This window comes from Sarcophilus harrisii, chromosome 1, assembly GCF_902635505.1.
Source record: "Sarcophilus harrisii chromosome 1, mSarHar1.11, whole genome shotgun sequence".
Lineage (NCBI taxonomy): Eukaryota > Metazoa > Chordata > Mammalia > Dasyuromorphia > Dasyuridae > Sarcophilus > Sarcophilus harrisii.
The window spans coordinates 509528131-509548169 of NC_045426.1; positions in this window are offsets into that span (position 1 = coordinate 509528131).

Consider the following 20039-nt stretch of genomic DNA (forward strand, 5'->3'; position numbering starts at 1 on the left):
ATATTTGTAAAGCACTTATTACAGTGCCTGATACAGTGGGCACTTAATGATTATTAATATCCTTGTTTTATTCATGAATGAGATTTCACTGTTGTGTTTGTCATTATCTCAGTAGCAGAATGTAAAGGTAAGCTTTTTGAAGCTAGGGATTACTTTTTATGCTCACTAAATTGAAATGAATGAGTCCCAGAAAATCCAGAACATCAAGCTGAAGCAAGAGCAGAAGTGGTGCCAAGGAGAAAGACAGAGGAGCAGTGTTTTTTGGATGTTGAATATAACTCACCAACGTTTTTAGTTTAATTATGGATATTTTTTGCTTTAGCTCACTTCTATCCACTCTCAACAACATCCCCAACTCTGAAAATAGCAAATTCCTTTGTTTAGCTATCCCAAATACTCATTCTGTTTTAGGGTTCACCTCTTGTCATTTTGTCTTAGAAGTGTTCATGCATATTAAACTATAGGTAATTATGTGTTTCTATGCAAAGAATGGTTCTTCATTTTGCTCAGTTTCTTATGGTCCTTTTAAATAGTTTTCTTTAAAATCAGACAAGCCTCAGATGGCTTTTAAATATCAAACCTGAGAAGCCACTTAAGTGAGGAGAACCTGTAGGTATATGAATCCTGGCTTTGCAGAAGAGAGTCACCTTTGAAATTTGCCATGAAAAAGCATTTTATTTTCAATTCAGGATCTTCCCTTCTAAGGCAATAATGTTCTGTTTGTGGTTTAAGCTACATGCAGTTCTTCCTATTCCTACTTATCCATTTTGAAAGCTGAATTGTGCTTTCCTTTAGAACCTTGATGAAATTGTCATGAGAGCCTAGGGTAAAAAGGGAGAATTGGAACCAAAAACTGGTTGAGAACTAAATATAAAATACAATATTTGGTCTGTAGGAAAAAAAAAAGATACCCAGACATATAAGCCTTTGTTTCATATCCTTGTTGGAAAACAAGAAGCAAAAGGACGAATTCATATTAAAATGTGGATGTGGATGATGTGGAATAGTGTTAACAGGATACATACTGTTCATGAAACTAGACTTCCTTCAAGCTGATGCAAGATTTAAAATTCCTTGCTGACTCCTACTTTGCCTTTTATATTGTTGTCTTATATAACTGCTGTTTAATTCTTTTCCAGATGTGTCCAACTTTTCGAAACCCCTCTTTGGATTTTTTTTTTTAATTTCCTCCTTCCTTTTGAATTTTGTTAGCAAACATACTGGAGTGGTGTACTATTGATTTCCACAGCTCATTTTACAGATGGAGCCAAATAGGGTTAAGTGACTTTCCCTGGCTTACACATCTATGAAGTATCTGGGGTCAGATTTGAACTCAGAATGATAATCTTTCTTATTCCAGGGATGACGCTCTATTTACTGTGCCATCTTGCTGTCCCTTATCCTTAGGATGTGGATATAATTTTTCTAAGTTTTTTCCATGGTTGGATCTTCTATGAAAATATTTATGATTATGAAGAGGACCAAGAATCCATTTTAATTCAAAGATCTTATTGTTCTAACCATTATTTCTCTGAATTTTACTTCTGATCAAAAATGAGGCTCACAGTTGTCATGGTAGCAATGCTTATTTTAAGAATACTATAGTCTTCATTCATGAATATCATGAAATATCATGAAATGTGATTAATCTTGGGTCACCATTCCCAAACAATGTATTGGGACACTTTAGTATTTGCTTTTATTTTGGGGTTGTCACAGTAACCCAGATTTCCTGAATTCATTTATTTTTTTTTTTTTTGCTACTTTTTGATCAGGGCATGGTACTGAGATTATAGGTGATGAGTTTCAATTGGGAGGTTAATTTATAAAAAGCTTTCCTGAATCCTATTTGACAGTTTATCTTTCCCCCCAAATCCCACCATTTATTAATATACATTCTTTTTCCAAAATGTCTTGTGTTTGCTTATTTGTGTTGCAGCCAGCATCCCAGAGTCTCTCAAAGATGGTCTCTTTGATAACATAGAATTGGGTCCATTTTGGAGATTGAACATAAGGGGGTCAGGTTTCTCTCACTCACTCTGCCTTCATATCAGAGTAAAACTCCAAAGACCAAAGCTTAGTTATTATTTGTGTTTAGTATTCCCTCAAAGCACAGATCTTCCCACAAAAGTCCATAAGATTCAAAGGTCTAAATGATAATTGTGAACCAAATTTAGAAAACACTTTAATGACCTGTTGAATTCATATACTCTTTGGACAGTAAAAACTCTTTGTGGAACTGCTGAAAAAAAAAGATTTTACATTTAACTCATAAGTGCATGGTCCCAGCATTCACAGCTTTTATGGAATGTTGATAGGATCCAGATATGTTGGCCCCTCATAAAATGTTTTTTAAAAATTAAAAAGTAATAGTTTTCAAGGACGAGGGAAACCTGGAATTTTTCTTCTTTTCTTCTAAGAAATATGCAATTACCAAAAATCTTCTTCCATTAAATTATTGCCCACACTCTGAAATAAACAACTTTCAACCTACAAGATAACCACCAAGGCTAGAAATATTGATTTCTAAATATTGCTATTTTCTGATTTTGCTCATAAAAGAAAAATATTCAGAAGGGACATGAGGTCTGCAATTACTATTTCCTTGGCACTGACTTTTTTTTTTTTTATCACTATATATTTCTGTTGTAATCTACCATTGACATCTAGAGAGTAGAGAAGAAAGAAAAGGATTTTCTTGTTATTCCCCCTGTTTGAAAAGTCTAAGGAAGCAAAAGATCTGGAAAAGTGTGTTAAGGCAAAAAGATCCCAAAGAGTGTGAATCTTTGTTATTGCCCACATAGGAGGTGGTTTCAACAAATATTATTCCATTGTTCTGAGCCACAGTTACCAATCATCTTTGACACAATCCCCATTATTAGTGACCAATAAAGAGATAACTGTGTCCCCTCAGTCCATGGAGCATTTATCTAAGCAAAAACCTTGAGGTATATGTCAAGCTCAATGGAATATGGCCATGGGTGTGCTGCAATCAGATCTGAACTTTTCTTGGTATATTTTGTAGCCTTGGATTTTGCTGAACTCATTGTCTCAATATCTTTGCTCATTCTCTTGAAATTTCTAAACAAATGTGGACCCCACAAATAGGAATAGTTTTCTTCTTTGACTATCTTTTGTCTTTAATTTTTTTCTCTTGGCTTATTGCCATTACTAGCATTTTTCACACTACACCAAATAATCCCAGGGAAAGGACACATTTATGCTTCAGTCCTTATTTCTTGAGAAAACTTCTAATTATTACCATTGTAAGCTATATCTGTTTTTGGCTTTTAGATAAATAATGTTATTTTTAAAAGTCCCTCTAACCTCATACTTTTAAAGCTTTTTTAAAAGCATAAATGAATTTTGCAATTTGTTAAAGGCTATTTCTTTGTCTATTGAGATAATCTTGTAGTTTTGGATTTTTTAAAATGTGATTACATATGTTGATTGTTTTTTTAATCCTACATCCTCAGGAAAATTGCATTTTACATGCTGAGTGAAGTGAGGGGAACCAAGAGAACATAGTACATAGTAATAAGATTATGGGATGATCAATTAATTTGGTTCTTTTAAAAATATGTGGTAATTCAATTCTAATAGACTTGGTATGGAAAATGTCATCTGTGACCCACACCTAACACTCCTATGCCAAGATAAGGTCAAAATGGTTCATGATTTAGACATAAAGAGCAAAACTATAAGCAAATTAGAAGAAAGGATAGTCTGTGGAGAAGGAAGGAATTTATAGCTAAAGAAGAGCTTTATGAAATGCAAAACTGATAATTTTGATTATATTAAGTTAAATTTTTTCTGCAAACAAAATTAGAAAGGAAGCAAACTGGAAAAATTTTTTGCATCCAAGGGTTCTGATTAAGGCTTCGTTTCTGAAATATATAGAGAATTGACTCAAATTTGTAAGAATTCAAGCCATTCTCCAATTTATAAATTGTCAAAGGATATGAATAAACATTTTTCAGATGAAGAAATAAAAACCACTTTTAGACATATGAAAAAAATGCTTTAAATCATTATTGATCAGAGAAATGCTAATTAAGACAACAGGTACCACTGTACACCTCTCATATTGGCTAAGATGGTAGGAAAAGACAATGATGAATACTGGAGGGGATGTAGGAAAACTGAGACACTGATACATTGTTGGTGGAACTGTGAACTTACCTAACCATTCTGGAGGGCAGTTTGGAACTATGTCCAAAGAGCTATCAAACTGTGTATACACTTTCATCCAGGAATCTCTATTGGGCCTGTATCCCACAGAGATCATAAAAAAGATAAAGGACGCACATGTGCAAAGATGTTTGTGGCAGCCCTTTTGTAATGGTGAGAAACTGGAAATTGAGTGGATGTCCATCAATTGGAGAATGGCTGAATAAATTATGGTATATGAATGTTATGGAATGTTATTGTTGTATAAGAAATGATCAGGAGGATGATTTCAGAGAGTCCTAGAGAGACTTATATGAACTGATGCTGAGTGAAGTGAATAGAATCAGGAGAACATTGTACATTGTAACAGCAAGATGATACCATAATCAGTTCCAATGGACATGTCTCTTTTCAACAGTGAGATGATTCATATCAGTCCCAATGGTCTTGTGATGAAGAGAATCATCTGCGCTTAGGGAGGGGACTGAATGTGGATGACACCATAGTATTTTCACTTTTTTTGTTGTTGTTTGCCTGAATTTTGTTTTCTTTCTCATTTTTTTCCCTTTTTGATCTGATTTTTCTTATGTAGCATGATAATTGTTGAAATATGTATAGAATAATTGCATATGCTTTACACGTATTGAATTTCTTGCCATCTAGGGAAGAAGGAAAAAATTTGGAACACAAGGTTTAGCAAGGGTGAAGTTGAAAATTATATTTGCATATGTTTTGAAAATAAAAGCTTTATAAATAAATAAAGTTTGCCAAATTAAAAAAAAGAAAATGTCATCTGCATTCAGAGAGAACTATGGAGAGTATGGATCAAAGTACAATAGTTTCACCTTTGTTGTATTTGGTTTTTTTTCCTTGTGGGTTGTTTTTCCTTTTGACCTAATTTTTCTTGCACAACATGACAAATATGGAAATATGTTTTAAAGAATTGCACATATTTAACCTATAACAGATTGCATGCTGTCTTAGGGAGGGGAGCTAAGGTAGGGAAGGAGAAAAAATTGGAACACAAAATTATGCAAAAATGAATGTTGAAAATTGTCTTTATGTGTATTTGGAGAAATAAAATATTATTTAAATAAAGAAAAACTTAAGGATAAATTTATTTTAGTAATAATGAATGATTTCTTTGATGAACTAGTTGGACAAGATTTTATTTAAAGTTTTTGAATTAATATTCATTAAAGATATTGATCTATATTCTTTTTTCTTTTCTTGGTTTAAGATTATTTTGTCTAATAAAAGGAGTCAGTAGAGTGTTTAATTTTCAACTTTTGAGAATAATTTGTGTAGTTTTTGGTGCTAATTATTATTTCAAAGTTTTATAGAATTATTCTGTGAATTCATCAGTTTTTTTTAACCTCTTTTGATTTCTTTTAAAGCTAGTTCTATTTTCTTTCATGAGATTGGATAGTTTAAGATCTCTATTAGTCTTCTGGATAGTTCAGGTATTTTTTTTTTTTTTTTGGAAGCTATTCTGTTTCTTTTTTGTTCTGTGTTTTATCAGATTATACAAGTGTATACAGAAGGCTCTGATAATTCTTTTTGTTTACTCTGATAAAGTTATTTCACTTCGTACACTTGATATTTTGTTGATTTGGATTTTTTGTCTTCTTTTTCATAGATTGATTGAAGGCTTATCAATATTATTAGGCTTTTTTTAAAGAATAACTTTTAGTTTTGTTGATAAGTTTTTAGAGTCATTTTGATTTGATTTCTATTCAACTTAACTTTGTCCTGCCATGCAAACTTTGCTAATTCTGGAAGAAATAATGAGGCTAATGATTTCCCCCAATTTTGCTTCACTTAAGTCTAGTTTATGCACAAGTCAAAAGATATTACCCATGCCATTTTGCCATTGTTACTTATCCCAAAGTCCTGTGGTGATGGAAAATGACAAAGCTTCAGTGCAGATATATTGGGAACTGTAGTCATGACCCAGCACACAACTGATCCAAAAAATAGAGTAGTCTTCTCATTGGAAGGAGCAGTGGGATTTGGCAATCCCTTGGGTGTCTGAATAGCTATTTTTTTTTCTTTTTCTAATTAGTTTTTTTTTTATTTAAAGTTTTCAGTTCCAAATTCTATTAGTCCTTCCCTCCCTACCCCACATTCCTGACACAGTAAGCAATCAGATATAAGTTATAACATGTGCAATTATGCAAAACATTCCCATATCAGTAATTTTATATAAGGAGATTTGAATAAAAGAAAGAAAATGAAAGAAAGTGAAAAATAGTATGCTTCAGTCTGTAGTTAGTCAATATAAATTTGTTTTTTCTGGAGACAGATCATATACTTCATCATTGGTCATTGGGATTATCTTGGATCATTGTATTGCTAAGAAGAGTTAAATCATTCACTGTTCTTCATCGAACAATATTGCCATTACTGTGCACAACGTTCTCCTGGTTCTGTTTACTTCACTATATTTCAGTTCATTTAAATCTTTCTAGTTTTTTCTGAAACATTCTGCTTGTTTTTTTCTTATAGTACAATAATCTTCAATTACAATTATATATCACAATTTGGTCATTCGGATTATCTTGGATCATTGTATTGCTGAGAACAGTTAAATCATTCACTGTTCTTCATTGAACAATGTTCTCCTGGTTCTGTTACTTCACTATATTTCAGTTCATGTAAATCTTTCTAGGTATTTTGGTTATGTGAGATGGTACTTCAGAGTTGTTTTAATTTACATAGCTTTGATTTGTCTGAAATGCCTGTTCATATTTGTTATCAATTGGAGAATGACTTGTATTTTGTAAATTTGATTAAGTTCTCTGTGTATTTGAGAACTGATCAAAGATCATTGAGATGTTTGTTGCAAAATTCCACTCTCCTCCCGTTTTCGTTTCCTTATAATTTTGCTTTCATTGTTTCTTTCTTGTGCAAAAACATTTAAATTTTATACAATCAAAATGAACTATTTGGCATTTTGTAATGCTCTTCTTATCTTCTTTGTTCCCAAATTTTTTCTTTATTCATAAATCTGACAGATAGTTTTCCATGTTTTCTTTACTTTTTTGTGGTATAACTTTTTATAGTAAATCATGTGCCCATTTTGAACTTATCTTGGTATATAGTGTGAGATTTGGATTATATTCAGTTTCTGCCACATTGTTTTTTTAGTTTTTCTGGTAGTTTTTGGTCAAATAATGAGTTTTTGTTCTAAAAGTTTGAATTTTTGGATTTATCACACATTAGATTACTATAGTCACTTACCATAATATAATTTGTACCTAATCTATTCCACTGATCCACTGCTCTCTTAGCTAGTATGAGATTGGATAATTACCACTTTATAATACAGCTTGAGATCTAGTATGACTAGATTACTTTCTTTTGCATTTTTCATTGATTCTCTTGATATTCTTAACCTTTTATCTTCCAGATGAATTTTATTATTTTTTTCTTAGCTTTGCAAAATAACTTTTTGATAGTTTGATTGGGATGGTACTGAGTTAACAGATTAATTAGGGTAAAATTGTCATTTTTATTATAATGTCTGGCCTACCTATGAGCAATTGATCTGACTTTATTTGTGTGAAGTGTTTTATAATTATGTTCATATAGTTTCTAAGTTTGTTTTGGTGGGTTGACATTCAGGAATTTTGTATTGTTCATAGTAATTTTAAAAGGAATTAGTTATTTTAAATGGAATTTCTCTATTTCTTGCTGCTGGACTTTGCTGGAAATATATATTAATGCTGATATTTTATAATAATTTAAAGTCATTTTTAGTTGATTCTCTAGGATTTTCTAAGTATAACATATTATCTTCAAAGAGTAATAGTTTTGTTTCCCTGTTGCCTATTCTAATTCTTTTAATTTTCCCCCCTTCTCTTATTATTATAACTAACATTTCTAGGACAATATTAAGTAATCAAGGTGATAATGGATATTTTTGTTTCATTTCTGATTGCATTCGGAAGGATTCTGTCTTATTCTCATTACAAATAATACTTACTGATGGTTTTTGATAAATATTCCTTATCATTTTAAGATAAACTCCATTTATTCCTATGCTTTTTAGTGTTTTTAATAGGAATGGATGCTATAATTTTTTGTTTAAAGCTTTTTATTTTCAAAACATATTAAAAGATAGTTTTTAATATTCACCTTTGCAAACCTTTTGTTCCAATTTTTTTCTCCTCACTTACCACCCTTTCCCCAGACTCCAAGTAATCCAATATGTGTTAAACATGTGATGTTGTATTTGTCAAAGACTTTTCCTGCATTTATTGAAATAATCACATGATTTTTATTGGTTTTATTATTGATATGGTCAATTTTGCTGACAGATTAATAGTGACTCAAGTAAATCCCACCTGATAATAGAGTATGATCCTTGTGATATATTATTGTAATTTTTTTGATAGCATTTTACTTAAAAATTTTGCATCAATATTTGTTAGGGAAATTGAACTATATTTTCTGCTTTGATTTTTTTCTTGTTTGGGTATTAGCATCATATTTGTTTTGCAAAAAGAATTTTGTAGGAATTCTTATTTGCTTATTTTTCAAAATAGTTTATATAGTATTGGGATTGATTGTTCTTTAATTGTTTGGTACAATTCACATGTGGATCTATATGATTCATTAAAGAGAATTACAACAATGAGACAACATACCAAAATTTATTATTAATTTTTGCTTATGTGCCATGTAAACAAAGGTACTAAGAAAACTAAGAAAAAAATATGTTCCTTTCCATTTCCATTAAATTTTTTTTTTCAGATAACTATCTTATCTAACTTTTTCAAAATTTTACTTACCTTTTTAATTTCTTTCTTGTTTATTTCTTGGTTAGATTTATCTAGTTCTGAGAAGGGAAAGTTGAGGTACCCCCAACTGAATAGCGTTATCTATTTCTTTCTGTAACTCCTTAAACTTCACCTTCAAATATTTAATTGATATACCATTTAGTGCATACATTTAGTACCAATATGGCATTGTTGTTTATGGTACATTTCAGCTAGATATAATTTCCTTTCTTATCTCTTTTAATTAAACTATTTTTGCTTTTGCTTTGTCTGAGATCAAGATTGCTACCCCTGCATTTTTTGCTCCAGCTGAAACATATTAGATTCTACTCTAGCCTCTTAATTTAACCCTGTATGTTTTTCTTTGTTTCAAATGTGTTTCTTGTAAACAAAATTTATAGGATTGCTTTTTTAAAATTCACTCTTCTATCTTCTATTTTATGGGTGAGTTTGTGCCATTTACATTTATAGTTATAACTATCTGTGTATTTCCCTCCATACTATTTTTCACTTGTTTATCTCTGTCTCTTTCCTTCATCCCTTTCCTCCTCAAAAATGTTTTACATCTTTATTACCATATTATTCAATATTCTCTTCTTTTTTTTTTTTTTTTTTTTAGTTCCTCTTCCCCCTTTTATTATTACCATTTCCTTATAGGGTAAAATGTATTTCTATATGCTAGTGAATGTGTATGTTATTCCCTCTTTCAGCCAATTTGCCAGCTCCTTCCCTCCATATTCTCCTTCATTATAACAGCTCTTCTGTTTCTTTTATGTTGGATAATTTACCTTATTTAATCCCCCCTCCCCTCCCTTTCTTCTTCCAGAGCAATTTTCTTTTTCACCTTTTTTTTTTTCATATCATCCAATTAAAATCCATGCTCTTTGACTATATATGCTCTTTCTAATTACTCCTATAGTAATAAAGTTGAGTGATAAATATTATTTTGCCATATAGAAATCAACCTTATTGAGTTTCTTATGTTTTCTCTTTCTTGTTTCTTTTTTACCTTTTCATGATTTCCTTCAGTTTTATATTTGAAGGTCAAACTTTTTATTCAGCTCTGGTCTTCTAATTAGAAATGCTTGAAAGTTCTCTACTTTGTTAAATATCAATCTCCCCTCCCCCCAAAAAAGATGATATTCAGTTTTTCTGGGTAGATGATTCTTGGTTATAAGCCAGACTCCTTTGCCTTTCGGTATAATATTCCAGGTTCTCTGATTCTTTAATGAGAAAGCTGCCAAATCCTATATAATCCTTATTTGATTTGTTTCTTTTTGGCTGCCTGCAGCACTTCCTCCTGTGAGATATGAAATTTGACTGATATTCTTAAGAATTTTCATTCTGGGATCTTTCAGTCATTGAATGATGCATTCTTTCAATTTCTATCTGCCCTCTAATTCTAATATATCAGGGCAGTTTTTTTTTTCATAATGTCTTGAAAGATGTTATTTAGGTTTTTCTTTTTTTAATCATGGCTTTCAGGTAATCCAATAATTTTCATATTATCTCTGGATCTACATTCTAGGTCAGTTATTTTTCCAATGAGAAATTTTATCTTCTCCTCTTCCTCCTCCTCCTCCTTTTTCCTTCTTCTTTTCTTCTTTCTTCTTCTTTTCTTCTTCTTCACTTTTTTTGATTTTGTTTGTTTCCCCTTGTTTAGTTATAATTTTTAAGGATTTTTTCCCCATTGAGCTTTTGTGCTTCATTTTCCAATTGGCTATTCTATTATTTTAGGGAGTAATTTTTCTCAGTAAATTTTAAAATTATTTTTCCTCATGCTTTTGATTCTTTTCATGATTCTCTTGCTTTGCTTTCATTTCTTTTCCCCAATATTTTTTCCTACTTCTCTATTTTACTTTTAAAAATCCTTTTTAAGGTCTTCCAGGAATTATTTTTGGACCTGAGACCAAATTACATTTTATGAGGCTTCCCATGATTCATTTTGACACTACTGTCCAATTCTGTTTACACCTTGGTTCTCCTATCACCATAGAAACTCTCTACTGTCAAGTTATTATTTTTTCCTCATTTTTTGTGACTTGGTGTTTCTATGTGAGAATTGGGTCCTGGTCCTGCACTGTCCCAAGTTTTTTGTGCTGGAGTTCGTGGTCTTATTGCTGAACTCCATTAAGTTTCAGGGCTTAGCTGCCTGCGTTCTCTGGAGGGACAGGATTCTCTTTTGGCTTTTACTCTGGCCTTCCTATTGGCCTCCTGAGACTGGGTTTAGCTGCTGGTCTGCTCCCTGGCTGGGGCCCCTGCTGCTGGGTTGCTATGGAAACAGGATCTTTCTGGTAGTAAGCCCTAGAGGATCAGTTTTGTATCTGGTTCTCCCAAGGGGTGGGGCCCTATTGCTGGATTGCTTTGGAAACACTAGCCAGTCTTGAAAAGGGAATTCACTCCTGGTCAGCATTGTGATCAAGGCCTTGATTGAGGGTCCTGTTGATGGTGAAGTTGGTGGGGGGCCCTTGCTACTTTGTACAGACTGCTCCACTTGCCTAGGAGGCTTAGTAGGAGGGTAAGAACTTGATGGATTGCCCCAGACTTGGACTCTTCCTGCAGGCCCTCTGCTGTGAGGCTGGCTGGTTGAACCCCATTCTGTGAGACAGACTTTTGATACAGGCCTTTTCTACATTACTGGGAAGCGGCTCCCATGTCCCTAGATCAAGTCTGAGGCAGATTTCTAGTTGTTTGGGAGGGAATTTGGGAGGTTCTTCAGAGTTCCTTCCTCCCTTAGCCATCTTGGAGGACCAGAGGTCCTGAGCATCCTTTTAAGAACCACACTGCTCACCTCCAGGTATGAAGAAGGCACTAGTAAAGGTGTACTAAAAATTATCTGCTTTATCCAATCCTGATCTCTTACCATAGCTAATAGTAATCCTACACTGTGTCTGAAATAAAAAATATGTAGAAAAACTATTGCAAAAATGGTTCCACTCACCATTGGTAGGTGGATTGTATGCATACTTATGAAAAAAAAAATTAAATCCAATAGGCCTGAAAAATGAACAATTCTTATGAGGGAACTCAGCAGGTATCATACCCAAATAACAGCCCTGATTGAAGCAAGGCTGGCAAATGAAAGCCGGTTTTTGCAAGTTGGAACTATATACACATTTTTTTTTTCTGGAATATTTTCAGCAAAGGGAATGTAATGCAGCTGGTGTAGGTTTTGCAATCAACACTATTAATCAAGAAACTTGTGTGCCCATTGAAGAGTGAATGACAGACTTCCTACCATTGTTACTTACAGGAAAGTGTCACACCACCATTATCAGTGTGTATATTCCCATCATGAGAAACCTTGATGAGGTCAAAGAATAATTTAATGTAGACTTAGGGAGTGTGATAAGGGAGGACAAGTTTATAATTCTGGGTGACTTTAATGTGAGAGTAGGCACAGACTACCAGACATGGCAGGGAGTCCTGAGGAGGAATGGAATCAGAAACAGTAACAATAAAAGTTATTTACTGCTGAAGTCTTGTGCATCTCATGATCTTCACATCAGCAATGCTGACTTCCAGTTACCCAAATACTTCCACAGATTTAAGCTTTTTTTTTTTTTTTTTTTTTTAATCTTATCAATTATTTCTGCTGTGCAGGCCACAAATTCTGCCTGAATTTAGGAAAATCTGACTTCAAATCTAGCCTCACACATTTAGTAGTCATGCATCTATATGACTCTGGTCAAGGTCCTAAACTGCTGTTTGCCTCAGTTTCCTCAATGGCAAATTTGTATTAGCCTAGCATGTTTCATTCCAGGCATGTACCAGTTTTGGAGATATGTATATGATTTCATCATCTTTTATATAGTGCCTTTTCATAACCTACCATACACATAATCTAATATAACCTTTTCTACTCATTAAAATTTGTCCTGTATTTCTTCTTTTTAGAGCCTTCTTTTTGCTTTGGAAATAATCAAACAAAAACTCTCACCTAACTTGGGCTATTTGTTTTGTTTTTTTAAATTTAATAAGAATTTTTCTCATTTTCTCCATAATCTACATCTTCTCTCTAGCTCTTAAAAGAGGAAAAAAAAAGTATAATAAATATACATAGTCAAGGAATAAAAGTCCTCCATAAATAACGTCTAAAAATGTCTATCATTTTGCATATTTACTACATCCCCTCTCTGTAAAGAGGGCGTGATGGAGCCATCTTGTACTGATTCATAAGAAACTATTGTTCAATCATCAGTATTGTTAAACTTAGCATTTATACCTTGGAAATTTTCATATGCTACAAATTGGGGCTGGATTTATTGTTTTGTTGATTGTACATAAGAAAATGTAATGATACAAATTAAAATGAAAAATAGGACACATACAATTTTTCATAGAGACCTGCTTGTTAAATATTTACTAGCACACTTCTAAGTGGATACCATTCCTCATGAGTATCATTATCATGAATGGTCATTGAAATAAACAGAGTTTCTAAGTCTTTCAGGGTATTACAAATGATGAATAGGCCTATTAGGATTTGGATAATGAAGCAGACTCCTAGGAGGGAAATTTCATCAAGCAGAGATATTGGATGATTGTGAATGGATGAGCTCAGGTCATGAGAGAGACATATCAATATATCAAAAATTACACACACACACACACACACACACACACAGAGAGAGAGAGAGAGAGAGAGAGAGAGAGAAAGAGAGAAAGAGAACCAGAGGAAGTGATGTGGTGATAGTGATGGGTGGTTGCTAAACTAAGATATTTTACCCCTTTCTACTGTGATCTTGATGGGTACAGATTCTAGGGGAAATATAGCAGTGAGAAAGTCCCCTGACCTTAGAGTGCTTCTGTTCTAACAATCTTATCTACCAATGATTGTAAAAGTTTTCTGGCCTAGGAATATAATAATATTTCTTCCTTTAGACTTCAGGGGAGATATATTAGTGATCCTGAGGACCTCTAACTTAGAGTGCTATTGTTCTAACAATCTGTCTGTCAATGATTCTAAAGTAGAACTCCTGGCCTTACAATAGTCCTACAAACACTACTGACTATCAGATAGATGATCTATTGGTCAGTGATAACCAAGTTTCTGAGACAATAGTGAATAGACCACTTCTCAAATCTACCTATAAGTCATAAATTAGCAAAAAAGTGACATGAAGCTCTGATCTAACTTTGTCCTGTAAATCTATATCCTTTCTCTTGGTTTGCTAAATTCTTTTGAAACTTAGCCCACTTCAAGTGGCATTACAATTACAATTAACTTTGTCCCTTGACTTGGAGATGGGTTCAAGACTGCAAATTCTTTTGAGACAACTTGTGACACCAGTCTGTGTCACAACATTTTGGGGTCTCTCTTCTGAACTCAACAATCTGATGCCTTATCACTAATGTAGCACCAAGAGATTTCTGTGACCTTTCTGACATTTTGTTTGCATTTGCAGAATAAATGAGATTTGTGCTGTTCCAGACCTCCTAGGACATGTCTCTGTGAGTAGCAGGAGTGGATTTCATATCTTGAAGATGCAGAATGGGCAAGTTGTTTCTTCAATAATTACAAATTCCCTACAGTAACCTTGTGTTTTGGACCAACTTGAACTGAGAACCCATCATCCTTAAGAGCAAGAAGAGGGAAAGGGATTTGTTTGGTGCCAAACGTGTGGGCAACACTTGAAAATTATTTTAAAATAAAAAATAGCTATACTTGCTATTTTAAGTAAGTTTTCTCATTTTCACTATGGTATGACATGATATAATTAGTGGTAACATGGGTTATTCTTTTCCAGAGTTTATTCAGAGTGGTAACAGAGACTGAGTCAAAAAGAAACTTCTCTGAAAGGTCTTTTTTGGGGGAGGAGAAGGCAGTGCTAAAAGAGACAGTCCCCACCTACCCATTCACCCTTCTGACACATTAATAGAGCTTTAATTGCTATTAATATGGTAATGGGTTGCTATTCTTGTGGAATTTATTATCATTTGACTGTGTAGACAATTCCTTAACCTAAAATAGAACATCAACCTGAGACCTGAGAATACTTCTACAGAAGCAGAGAATAGCAGGAAGTCAAGTGATTGAGCCAAAGAGAAGGGTCTGAGAAAGGTATTTGTTGGAGTGTGTGTATGATTGACCCTCCTGATACAGGAATAAGGCATTCAGCACTCTTAATACATTAATGTGTTAATCCTCTTGTGGAACATATTAACATCTTACTGTGTAGAGTAGATAATACTTACCTTTGAATTTATAAGGTTGGAATCTCAGGCTGATAAAACAAATCTCTGTAGGGTATTACAGAGGGGGAGGAATTCATAGAGATCTTCATATTGTACACCAGATGATCTAGTCTCTTACAATCCAACACCTGCACTTTATAATTTATTATAGGATCTCAAACCTGTGATGAGATCCTGAGTAGCTAGGTGGGGATTAGGGTAGCCTGAAGCATGGTTAGCATTATAATACTCTCTGGGGCAAACAAGAAGGGATCATTTCAGACTTAAATCGAACCTTTTGTTCTTAAGTAGGTCTTTTGTTTAAGTTGATTTTCATTATAGTCCCACCCTAGAAACCCCATCCAACCAGAAAGTCAAATTTTGATGTTAAACCCCTAGGTTTTGTTTCTCCATTAAAAGGTCCACTTATGGTACAGGTCTTTGTTCAATACCTTTTAGGACTAGCCTGGGGTGTCTTTTTTTCTCCTCCCCTTTCTTCCCCTTTCTCTCAATTCATGGTGTCTTTTCCCTTGTTTTACCTAACTCTTTGAGGGTGCTAAATGCCTTTAAGAGTTGGTTCACCAATGAATGGTGTAATCCCCTTCCCTTGCTAACTCCCTTTGGGGTTAGTCTACCAAATTACTCTTTGGGTTTAGCCTGGTAATCAATGATGTAGTCCCACTTTATGGGGCATTCTCTGTAATGGTAATTTCCTTCTGGTTAATTGTTAATAGGGAGCTTGTTAATTGTTAAAAACCTCTATGAGATATGGCAAGTCCTAACTCAAAATGACTACTCAGAGATTTCTCAAAGTGAAGAAGAGAAGTTTTATTAGAATCTTGTGAGAAGTGGGCATTCCACTCACAGAACTCTCCATATATAGGAAGCCAATTTCACAGAAGTTAAGGGCGAGTATATAGTCATAAACCATGAGAATCCATGACCCCCTTCCCTTATCCAGTTAATTTTACTATCTTGCTCAATGCTTGCTCAAGTGGAACTAGCACGGGTTTGGTAAATTCTAGTCAGGCTGATATAATTGACATATTGCAGATGTGTTTACCTAAATTTATGGTGGTCCATTACAAATGCTTGCAGGTATGTTTGCCTAAGTTTATGGTGGTGGTCGGTTTTACAAGGTTTACAAATGCTTACTTGAGCTAGTATGAGCATCTACTATAAGGTTTGTACAAAGAATTTCATTTTCCAAACCCATCAGACCTTCATAAACAAAATTTAGGTTATAGGTTCAATCTACCTTAGTTAAAAATTTTATGAGAAACCACATAATCCCTCACAATAAAGAGATTTATTTAGAGGTAAGTAATCCATTAAGCCAGAGGAGTTGGAAGGTTTTTAGACTAACCAAAGACACTTACTTCATCCCAGGCTTCCTCAGTCAACAAATAGAGATAGCTAGTTTGGAGACTTCTTGAATATCTCCAGGTCATTAAATTATTAGTCATGTTTTTCTCTGAGCAGTTTAAGTTAAGATCCAGGAAATTATCTCAGGTATTTCTGCTAGAAGAGCAAATCTTTTGCTCTTCTTCTCAAAGCCTTAATGATTTACAGATCCTTGGTGCTGAGTCTTGAATTTCCTGAAATTATTATTCTGAGAAGTCCTCAGAGAAGTCAACTGTTTCAGTCACCTCTTTCCTTGTTCACTTCTGTGTTAATTCACATAATAAATATCACTCCTTTGTATCTGTGATAGATATCTTTTCATAATTGTTTCATGTTGTGAATTCAATCTCTATTATGATATTTTTATAGGATCTTTTTACAATCAATGGGTCTCCCAAATCAATTTTGTACTTAACACTCCTGGTGATTATTTTACCTCTTCAGTTATAGTGGTCCTACAAACTCCTTATGTGCAGAGACTAATTTTTTTTTTTTATTCCCAGTATTCAGCACATAAGAGGTGCTTAATAAATACTTATTGATTGATTTATTAAAATTCTTTATTGAATAGAAGACTGTACCCAGGAGGAGGTAATATTCTTTGTTTAAGGTCATATGTGTAGCAAATGGCAGAATTGGAATGCAAATCCTTCTGTCATTTCACTGTATCACACTGTGATTCTAATCCAGTATAATAGATAACCACTTACATCAGTGATTGATGTTGGTTGTAAGAGTATTCACAGAGGGATGAAGATTAATTATTCTATTGGAATTATCTGAAGCTGGTTTACAAGTTTTATAAAGAAAATCTTGGAAGGAAAATGTATCACTGATGTTGAACACACATTTTGGTTGAAGCCAATTTAAGGGAAGATGTGAATAAGCATGGCATGTCTCCCAGAACAGGGAGGGGCAAATGTATTTCAAATTGCATTATTGGAGAAAATATTCAAAATGAAGAAAGACAAAGATGGAGAAAAACTAGTAGAACTATGGATGCATAGGTACACATGCCCATACAAACATGAATTTCTTTCAAGTTCAGCAGAGAAAGGATAGATACAGCAGTTTAGTCCTTTGTCTAATATATTATGTCCTTAGCACAGTTTATTATTTTCCTGTTTGTGTTGTCAGGATCTAGTTGTCTACAATAGAGATGGTGTTTCAAGTAAATTTGCATTTAGAATTTTAACATAAAGTGTACTCTGCATAGCAACACTTGGAAAAGACATATAGGTTTTTATAAAGTTGCTCTTTTCAGAATAATTTTGAGGAGAAAAAAATCTCATTTAAGGAAATGATATAAGAATGTGGATATTGAGATACATATACTGAGGTGGGATTGGAACTCAGGTCTTTCAGACTGCAAGATTAGCTCTCTATCCATGTCCCACACTTTTTAATGGAATATGCATAAGTCTTATTGACTTAGTCACCTAGCTTCTTTGCTATTCGTCTTAGTAATTGACTATTTGCAGGAATGGTATCAAAGTAAAACGTACAAACATATACACACACAATCTGGAACAAATATGAAAAAAAATGCTTATTTTTTGATTACAGAATATATTTTAAAAAGAGAAATTTTGTGTGAGTACCATGCTTTTAAATATTCAATGTCATTATACCCCTGAATGATTCAGTTTATTGCAGAGAAAATTATTCATCTCAACTACCCTCAGAAAAAATTCTGTTTCACAGACCACTACACACCAGGAAGGGAGTCACATTACAAGAAATAGGATAATCTGAGGTGGCCATCACTGAGAATTATTTTTTTATATAAAAGGATGCAATTATGCAAACAATATTTCTCAGCTTTCATGTTGTTTTATTTTCAAACCAAATATTTAAGAAGTAATTTTTCTTCTCTCAGAATCTTACTCAACATTTCTAGGAACTCAAGAGAAAAACATAGATAATAGAAGGAGCTTCTGACTAAGATGGGAATTAAAAAAGGTGAACTGAATTCATATTCAAGAAATAATAGTTATGGTAGGTAGGAGTGTTGCCATGAGATATTTTGATTGGGAATCGAGAAGAGGCTTTTTATAGATTTCAGAGCTTCTAAGTATGTAAGAGGTAAATAGAGTATCATAATTTGATATACAATTGATATATACAATTTGAGACATTGAAAAATTTTTTCAAGGAAAAATTGAAGAGGAGTGAAGTAATTATCTTTCAATAAAAGAAAAAAATTGGGAATATTACACTGAAAAAAACCCCTGAAAGACATATAATGAAATTGATGGGGTTTGGACTCTAGGGAATCTACAGTTAAAGAGAATAACAAATGAGTAAAAAAAAATTTTTCCAGTTATATCATTTGCTAGCCATAAAGATTGACATTGATAGTATAGACTGTTTTTTTCCTGTCCTAAGTCTGTCAGATGTTAGAGATTAGGTAAATCCCAGAGGGAAGGCAAAAATATTTTCCCTTTCCATGAGACAGGACAGAGTCTTAATTGGAAGGTGAGCAAGCTAAGTTGTATCCAAGATTTCTTTGAAGTGCCAAAATCCCAGCAGCTTCAACAAATGGAAAAACTGAAATAGGAGTGGGAGATCATCTGGTTCAGAGTGATTTGGATCTCAAAGATACAAGGAAACGTCAGTAGTAAACATCTCTCCCTCCCCCCTCCCCCAGATTCAACTTGCTACCCCAAAGCTTTAGTGTTTTTATGGTATTCCCCAACTGTGTTTTTTATTAATGTAAAAAAGTAGCTCATATGGCTTGGACTGGGCCTCAGTAATTCCATAAATTCAAATATCACCATAACTTCCAATTAACTAATTAACAAATATTTATTCAATCAATCAATAAACATTTATTAAGCACCTCTGTGTCAAGAACTCTGTAAAGGATACAGAAAGAGACACAAGGCAATCTCTACCTTCAAGGACTTCGCAATCTAATGGGAAAGGAAATGATACCATGTACAAACATACATGAAAATAAATTATATACAGGATAAATATGAAATAATTACCAGAAGGGAGGCACTAGAATAATAAGAGTTGGATAAGGCTCCCCCCAAAAGAAAATATTTTAGTAGAAATTTAAAAGAAGCCAGGTAGTCAGAGCAGAGCAGAACAGAGAGCATTCCAGATGTAAAGAACAGTCAAATAGATAATATCTACTAAATCCTTGTTTTGTTTCATGTTATCTGTGTGGCCTTGGGCAAAATAATTAATCTTATTGGGCCTTATTTTCATCATTTATAAAAATCAAGGGGTTGTAATTGATGACCTTTAAAATCCTTCCTATATCTAAGTTGATGAATCTATATTTTCTCTGCTCCTAGAAAGCCTTCCAGAGAGGTTCCATTTAGATGGAGAATGTAGGATTTAAGTGGCATTAGTATATCAGGCACATAATCTCATTAGTATGTAAATTTATTTTTGATTTTAATAAATGGTAAAATTATATGTATACCAAAGAATTGTTTTAAGATGACTTTCTTTATACTTTATTACCAGTAAATGTTCTATTTGTATACC